Raw genomic sequence first — 9,301 nt, 5'->3', positions numbered from 1 at the left:
TATCTCTTCAAATATGTTTTTAATTATATTTCAAATATATATAACAAATTGCCAAAATAAATAAATTAACAAATTAAAAATACAGTATTTTTGCTAAAATATGGTACAGAAAATATTTACTCAAATATATTTTCTACCAATATATTTTTTGTATGTTTCTATTTTTTTTTTAAATATATATTTTAAATCCATTTAAAAATATATTTTGCCCTCTACAGTATATATGGCAATCCAAGACAATACATTCACACGTCACATTTGAAGAAAATCATCAATCAATTTACAAAACAGGCTTTGCTCTAATAAAATTTGGATTAAGCCATGTTATATAATGCAGGCTCAGGTTCTGAAAATGGGATAGATGTTATAGAATGATGTAATAACTGTTTCTGTGAATCCATTTAATGTGTTAAGGTTTACAGTGATGATTTTACCAAGCAAAACCCAGAATGGCCTTAATAAAGAAATGCATGCTGTATTGTGTGCAATTTAACAAGAATACTTGCACAATCAGCTCTATGTGCAAAAATATTACATTCAGTTATTATTTTGTCTTCTAAATGTGTTCTATAATTTTGAATAATTCTATACATGTGTTCTGTAATTTTGAATAATTTTATACGTGTTCTATAATTTTGAATAATTCTATACATGTGTTCTGTAATTTTGAATAATTTTATACAAGTGTTCTATAATTTTGAATAAAGTGGTTGTTTGCAGTAAATTAGTTAATATCACATGAACCCAGTCAGCATTTCAGGAGAACTGGGCATGTTTTATCTGAGTTCATTTTGCCACAATGATAGCAAATCAAATTAATACCTCCATTTCAGTTGTATTAATTTGCTCTTGCAATTATCATTGCTGAAATGACTTCCGGGCTTAGTGAATTATTTTCTAGGGAGCATTGACACTGCATTGTATTTTGCCCATGAAAGAAAAGCTACAAATTAGATCATTAGCTCACTAGACTTTTTTTTTCTCATTATTTTCTTTTTTGTCTTTTTTTTTTGCAGGTGCTATAAAGTTTGCATGTTTTTATTTTTTTCTACATGAAAACCTTTGATGAAGGAAGTACTTTTAAAAAGTGTACTTTAAAATAATATACTCAAGTGTGACATTTACATACATTTTCGAGCATTTCTTAATTGCAATTAAATTAAAATGTATTAGATTCAATTTATATTAAATGCAATTGACTGAACTTTAGAGTGCCTTTTGACCGACTTAACCCTTGCATGGTGTTCGGGTCTGTGGGACCATTTTCATTATAAAAGATGATGATTATTTTCATCATCATTTTCATTCATAAAAGAAACATTATATGATTAATTATTTTTTCACACAGCTCAGATTCATTGGCCTTGGCTCATTTTCTGTGAAGAGCATTTATCAGAACACATTTTTTTAATGACCACCCACAACCAACACCTACACACACACAAACACACACACACACACCTACACACACACACACACACACACATTTATATTACATACAGCATATCCGGGTCCACTTGTCCCGGGGCTAATAAAAGTGTGGAAATTGTAGGTCCTGTATACCTTCACTCTGTCCTCCTCCTGTCTGGGCCTGCTATTAGTATGTGTGTGTGTGTGTGTGTGTGTGTGTAGGTGTGTGTGTGTGAGAAAGAGTCTGTGAGAGTGTGAGTGTAAGAGTCAGATTTGTGTTTCTGCCCCTGCCGTTCCCTCACAAGGTTGTACCACTTTAATTCATAAATATTAACCATATACGCTGATTATATTGCTTGAAATTGGGATGAAGTAAACATCTGTTGAGTATTTTAACATACTATTTTTGATTGTGTTGAATTAAAAACTCAAAAAATGCAGCGGGTCCACTAGACCCACGAACACTGGCTGAGTAACAAAAATATGAACACCACAAAAGGGCTAAGTACATCTTTATTTGTAATTTCATAGTTTTGAAGTATGATTAAAGTGTACAGCTGAATGTACTGACAAGCGTTTATGCTAAACTACTTTAATGTCATTTTTACTGAAACTTGTATGTCATGTATTTAAATATATTTCTAATTACACATTTGCAACAATGAAATTGCTATTTAGTACATTTAAAATATATTAACTTTAAATGTTGTATCAAATAAGCAAAATAGTTAAATTTATATGCGAGTGCTTTACACGTGCTTTAGTATGTTAGTCAACACATCAAAATACATGTATTTAAAGGTTGACAGATTACTTAAATGTGATTTAAAATGCACTTTAAAGTAGAACTTTTGTTTTGACATTATTACAAACAGAACTTTTTAAAGTGTTAAAAAACATTGTCATGAAAGTTTCTCAGTCTCTGTGCACTTAAGCAGCCTTTTATTTCATTAATATTATAATATCTGCAAGTACAGTTTTTTTTTTTTTTAGATTTAGAATACAGTACTACTTGCATCATCAACATGATTCCCATGTGAGAACTAGTGGGAAATGTTGTAGCTGCATAAAGACCACAATACGAGGAGCGACAGTTCAACCATGTTATTTAATTATTATTTGTCCCGTTGGCTTTACAACCAAAGCGTTTCACACAGAGAACAGCACTTGCGTTTGTATGTCACAAATACACTGCTACTTTAAATGATCGTAGGTCTGTGAAAGTGCCCTAAGTAGAATGATAGCCACCGTGAGCGACCCTGGGTTAAACGCTCAAGTGCTTAATGTTGAAATGTCTCGGGGTCAAACTCTTCTCTGCGATCAAACCTGCAACCTTTGTGTTACTAATATTAATATTTCAACAAAGGCCTGCCAGTACCAACAACTCTTTGTGTTAAAGTAAAATAATATAAAATACTGATTCAGTGATCAAAGGCTTTCCATGAATTAAAGAAATCTGTCCAATTAAATAACCACTTGCAATCTTTTGCAATATTGTTCCAAGAACTTCATAAAATTCTCTAACACTTCTCTTCTGTGGCTGCTTGAAAACATGAGAACTCCAGACAAATGAATCAATATTTAATGCCCAAACTTAAGAAATCCTTAATTAACTTAATCTACTGCAAACAAATAAAAAATAAAAATCACGCAGAGCCCCAGATCAGCATAAAATCCCAGTTCCCATTGCAGCTTATCCTGGCCAAAAACTTTGATAGGAAGAGATTGTATAGATGCAGGTAAATCTGATATTGATACCTTAGTGATAAAAATAAATATCAAAAATAAATGTGTAGATCTGAGTCTCTCTCCTTCTCATTAAAAAGAGCAGAATATTCAGTCTTGCTTGTCTATATCTCATTCACTAAGTGCCTTAAACAGAACCTGTCAAACTTCAACTCCAATTTCAGCAACCAGTTCTTTCTCAAAAGTCTTCATTCTCACTTAGTAGCTTGTAAACATGTTTCCTGTCAGACTGATAGAAATCAGATTAGAGCTTGCCATCTTGAGAAAACTCTAGTGTAATTTGTACAAAGCACATCAGTCAGTCAGTGAATGGCTGTGGGTGGCATGAACTGACTGACTGACTTACTGTGTTTTCCATAGCATTTTCTTTGAGGAGGCAAAGGAGAGAATACCGTCACTAAAATTCCAGATGAGGAAAATGATAATACAAAAAAAAAAATCTTAACGTTAGGTAGAGTAATGGCAACATGACTTTGTAGCTCACAGGGCAAGACAACAACATGGCAGAAATTGTCTGAATTGTATTCATAGTACATGCATGCATACTATACTTGTATATATAGAATGTATTACAATAGCCGTACAAAGTGAATTTTTGGTCACACTTTATTTTAAGTTCTAATTCTAACAATTAACTACAATTTTGCCTCAATAATCTCCTAATTTGCTGCTTATTAATAGTTGGTAAGGTAGTTGTTAAGTTTAGGTATTGTGTAGGATGAAGGGATCTAAAATATGGTCATGCATTAATATGTGCTTTACAAGTACTAATAAACAGCCAATCAGAGCCGATCCTCCCTATATGCAAAGTATGCATGTTGCGTAGGGCAATGTAAATGTAAATGAGCCCATGATTTACTCACCCTCAGGGCATCCTAGGTGTATCTGACATTCCTCTTTCAGACTAACACAATCGCAGTTATATTTAAAATTGTCCTGGCTCTTCCAAGCTGTATCATAACAGTGAATGGTGCCCCTGTTTTTGAAGCCCAAAAAAGTGTATCCATCCATCATAAAACTACTCCACACGGCTCTGGGGTGTTAATAAAGGCCTTTTGAAGCATAACGATGCACACATCCTGATGAACAATCCCTTTAAGTGAAAATAAACAGTTTGAAAAGTAATTGAATGCCTGTATCTGTGCATTCCGTGACAGCATCCTACTGTATAAACCTGCTGCTGTCTGTCATCATCTGTTAATCAAACAAAATAAAATGACATAATTATTCACTGCTCTTCACTGAATATTGTATAACATTGTTATGAATAAATGTATGTTTAATTTATATGGTGAAGTCTTTGCAGTGCTTTATTTTTACATTTGATTACTTGGTCACACATTATATTAGGTGGCCTTAACGCACTTTGTAATAATGTAAAATTAAAAGATTTATTTTAAAATGTAAAATTTTAAATCATTATGTTATAATAAGCTTTTGTCATGAAGTACACTTATTTTGATGTGTTGACTAGCATTTAAAGCACATATAGTGTGCTTTAACTATAGTGTGTTATTCAGTATTACATTCAAATAGCAATCATTACAAATGTGTAAATGCGAATTTATTTGAACACATGAAATGCATGTTTCAATAGAAATTACAATGCATATATATATATATATATATATATATATATACTTTTTTACTTATTGTACACTCTGAAGTACAGCTAATTGCATTCAATATAAATGCAAACTATAATACATTTTAATTTAATTGAAGTTAACATGCAATTAAGTATCCGATTGTCATGGTAGGTCAGGGAAAACAAGGAGACTGGATCTAAGTGCAGCGTAAACTTTTTAATAAACAAAAATAACGTGGATAATCCACTTGGAATACAACCAAAACGCAGGAGCAAAATGTGGCAGTAAACAATAACACAATACAAGGAACTCAAACCAAGGGCAGTATAATAATCAACGGTTTACAGTATTTTGCAGTTACATTGAGTAAATCAATTAAATATTGAGGGTTGTGGTCAGTAATAAAGTACAAGGTCAGCAGCATTTCTGTTCAACATTTAGCAGAGATATGACACTGGTATCTTCTACAAGATATTTGCATTTGCTCATGGACACGTATTTATTTTATTTTATTTTCTGTAATTTTTTTAGGGTTGTTCCTTAGAGTTTAGATTTACATTAGCTAACGTTTGCCTCACTAAACATGGAAGGAGGGTTTTGAATCAATTTGAGTGAGAGATTGACTCTGAACCTAATGTATTTATTTATTTATTTTTACTTTAGGGTAAGCAGTTGGACTGTTGCCACATATCCAGAACCCGAAAGCTTTTGCAAGTCGAAGTGAATTCATTTCACACTCAATTGGCACTGCAGGGCTGCTGAGATCTACTTATTGAAGATCTGCTCCTGAAAGTGAGTCAGTAGGAAAAGTTTACATACCACTTTTCATTGGACTAGGTCATCGAGGACAGACAGACAGACATAGATAGATAGATAGATAGATAGATAGATAGATTCACATACTCACAGAAAACTTTCAAAGACTTGCAAGACAGTGCATGAATCAAAATGACTTGATTTATGACATTTTTGGCATCTTTAATGTTCTTTTAAAAGCTTCCATTATTTCAGTAATTGCATGAAAAACATACAAAATAAAAAAATAAAATAAAATAAAATAAATAAATAAATAAATAATAAAAAAAATAATAATAAAATAAAATAAAATAAAATAAAACCAACACTGATAATAATAAGAACCATTAACAACTGAGCACCAATTATATTTGAATAGCAAATCAGCATTATATAGACGGGACTAATGAGTCTGAAAATTCAGCAATAAATTACATTTACTATATATTCACATATAAAACACTTATTTTAAATTTGAATAATATTTCACAATATTCCTGTTTTTACTGTAATTTTGTAATAATAATAATAATAATAATAATACAACTCTTAATTATTGCAAAATTTGAGTACTTGTAGTGTATGCTAACAGTGGCTCATTTACTGACAGTGCTGTTTGTATTATTAGTTGTATTGCATCTGTTGCTGTCTGTCCTGGAGCTGCTTCGTCAGCGCGTCAGGGTGTGTGTGACCCCCCATCACCCCCGAGCGTCTCATCAGAACCACGGCTCTGCTGACGCCGCACTGGAGGCGAACAGATGGGCAGCGTTCAGCAGACATCACGACGGCACAGGAGGACGCCTCAGACAGCACGCTCGCCTAATGAGAGTGTTTGAATCACCACCATGCTTAAGAAAGTAACAAATGAAGGTTACAGTATGTTTAAGCAAAACCGACAACTTTGGTACTAATTCTAGAATGATCTGAGTCACATGATCCTTCAGAAATCATTCTAATATGCTGATTTGCTGGTCAATACACATTTTTTTACTATTATCAGTGTTGAAAACTGCTGCTTCATATACACTTCATATACAAAAATATATTTCTGAATAATAAAAACTGGCTCTACATCACAAAATTTTTGGTACGTGGAAATATTTTTGCTTATTAGATATAACCAACTTCTTTTTTTCCCAGGGTCTCTTTTGATTTGGCAGCATTTCCCACTTGAACAAAGAGCATTTGAAATGTCTTATTTAGGTGAATTGATACAGCGTTCATCATGCAAACATCACTATGCGGATAACAACAAACCCTTTAAAAAACAAAACAGAAGTTTTTATTTGTTTGTTTTTTTTTCCCCCACAAATTACTGAAATTTAATTTTCACCAGCCATAAATGAGGACTATACGGTTCCTGCGAAAACAGGATTCCTTCTCCATGCCAGATCTAAATCTGTTTTATTAAGATTCAAATGTGCAGTTGACGCCAGTTGGGCCTGCGGGAGATTTAATTAAGATTATGAGGCCAACTGGGAGGTTATAAAGAACAAACAAACTATATCAGACTCATCTGCCTTTATCCCTTGAAAATAATAGTATTATTGACAATCGCTGCATGCAAAGAGAAAATGTCACAAAGCAAAATAAACAACCACACCAAAAAATTCTGAATACCAGAAGTGAATTTAGATTGAGTCACAATTTGCTGTTCCTGATCCTGTAATAAAATCTGTATTTTAATCTAAATGAAAATCTCTTATTTGTTTTTGAAGTTACATAGGAGAACACACTGCCTTTAAGTCCTGCTTACCAGGTTGGAAATCATAATTATGATTAGGTATCTAATTGATGCTTAATTTGTGGATTTGATTATTTTCATGCTGCCAGAGATAATGATAGGAAATGTAGTTTTGTCTTTGCATGTTGCATTATAAACCTAAAAGTGTGGTCTTTTCTGCCAGGCTTTCTTTTTCTGGAATAGCATTCTCGATATTGTTCGGGGTTCAGACACACTCTCTCTGTTTAAATCTGGATTAAAGACACATCTCCTTAGCCAATAATTCACATAATGCATCTCATAACCTTGTACTCCAGTTATATCTGATTAAATGCACATGATTATCTTTTGCTTGGACAGCAGCTATGCTAATTATTCTCCATTTGCTTTTCTTTTTTTGCCTCAGGATTGGATCCAAGCTCTTATGAAGATTTGACATGACCCAGCACCTGAGAAGAGATGATGCCAACCCCTTTAAGGACCTCAGATAATGCCAACTAAATAAATAAATATACACAAGTGACAACATTTCCCTATATTGTAATAATTACGATCACAACATGTAATCATTGCTTTAATGTGTTCATTGTTTCTGCTTAAATGAATATGTGGCATTAACTAACTGCATGATTTGTATATGTACATTTCTGTATTTTGGACATTAATTTGACAGACACCTCTGATAACGTTAGTTTTAACTGTAATGTAGAAACATTCATTTTCTGTAAAGCTGGTTTGAAACCATATGTATTGTAAAAAACACTATACATATAAATGTGAATTGAATTGCCGTGTATCAGCACTCTTCCACAGTGCACAAAATAATAACTTTAAAGTCAACATTCACAATTACAGCTTAAATATCATCAAAACATCATTATTTAACTAAATGTTTATGTTTATGCCATTCATCATCATTCTGCATACAGAAATATACAGCGAGGTGTACCTTTGACAGGAACCTACTTCAAAATCAAATTATTCTAAAAATGTCTCCGATTAACCTTTCTGCTGATCTTTACCCGTGAAGATGTTCTTCATTTAAGATATAGAGAAATTATATTAAACACATTTCAACCTAGGCACAATGGAAAAACTGTAGTGACATATCCGCAAAATGATATTAAAGGGATATTCACCTAAAAATGAAATGTTCACCATAATTTAGTCACCTCAAGCGGTTCCAAAACTGTATGAGTTTCTTTCTTCTCTCGAAGACAAAATAATATGTTTTTAAGAATGTTTGTAAAGGCCGGGACACACCAAACCGACGGTCGGCCATTGGCCAACGATGGGCCGACGGCGAGCGACGGTCCGGCTAGTTTGTTTGGTGTGTTCCACTCGTCGTGGAGGAAAAAATCATATAGGTTTGGAAAAACATTTATTTTTTTTTTTGGCTGAACTGAAGTTGCTGAACTTAATACAGGAGGGAATAGACCCCATCGGGCCTGGCATGGGTTAGCTAACCATGCCGGCAGGATCCGTCACTACATAGTGCAGAGGGTCCACACATCTTTGGCTATGAAAACCACAAGAAGAAGAATACGGCGAGCGACGGTCGGGCTAGTTTGTTTGGTGTGTTCCACTCGTCGGCTCTCGTCGGGCTCACGTCGGCGGCAGTTTGCCCGATTCAACATGTTGCATCTGGGCCGTCGGCGCGAGTGAGAGCTCTGATTGGATGTTCAGTTTAGCGAACGAGTCAGTGCCCGAGAATTAAAGCGAAAGTGATGAAAACAAGCATGTAAATTAAGGCGGTACAGACAGAAAGCTGCTTAAATGTTACGTGATCTTTCCCAATCATTCTAATACGCGAATGTTTTCATAACAACATGAGCCGCTTAAAATGATTAAAGTTATCAACGTTACTGATATTCAAAATGTTAAGCAAGTGCTGCTTTGTTTACGTTTTGTATATCTGCGTTTATCTCATATATCTTTGTTTCGGTTTTTCCTTTTGAATGATGAATATATACTATTGATAGCTGCTGATATAGACAGTTAATTCCTCTTACGCATGCGCAGAAAGCACGTGTTAGTT

The 9,301-nt window shown here is 33.6% G+C and overlaps 1 long non-coding RNA gene across 1 annotated transcript in view; it reads right to left on the bottom strand.

Annotated features, from left to right (window-relative positions):
* Positions 1-9,097, bottom strand: part of LOC107705841 (uncharacterized) — a 21,167-nt gene extending 12,070 nt beyond the window's left edge. The window contains exon 1 of the long non-coding RNA XR_001636106.1: positions 8,999-9,097. This is a non-coding gene — a long non-coding RNA (uncharacterized LOC107705841). The remainder of the gene's footprint in view (positions 1-8,998) is intronic.
* Between the last annotated feature and the right edge of the window lie 204 nt (positions 9,098-9,301).

The sequence above is a fragment of the Sinocyclocheilus rhinocerous genome, unplaced genomic scaffold, assembly GCF_001515625.1.
Source record: "Sinocyclocheilus rhinocerous isolate Xijiao unplaced genomic scaffold, SAMN03320098_v1.1 scaffold2851, whole genome shotgun sequence".
In the NCBI taxonomy this organism is placed as follows: Eukaryota; Metazoa; Chordata; class Actinopteri; order Cypriniformes; family Cyprinidae; genus Sinocyclocheilus; species Sinocyclocheilus rhinocerous.
The sequence above is the reverse complement of the archived record's forward strand: the minus strand, read 5'-3'. Positions and strand labels throughout refer to the sequence as shown.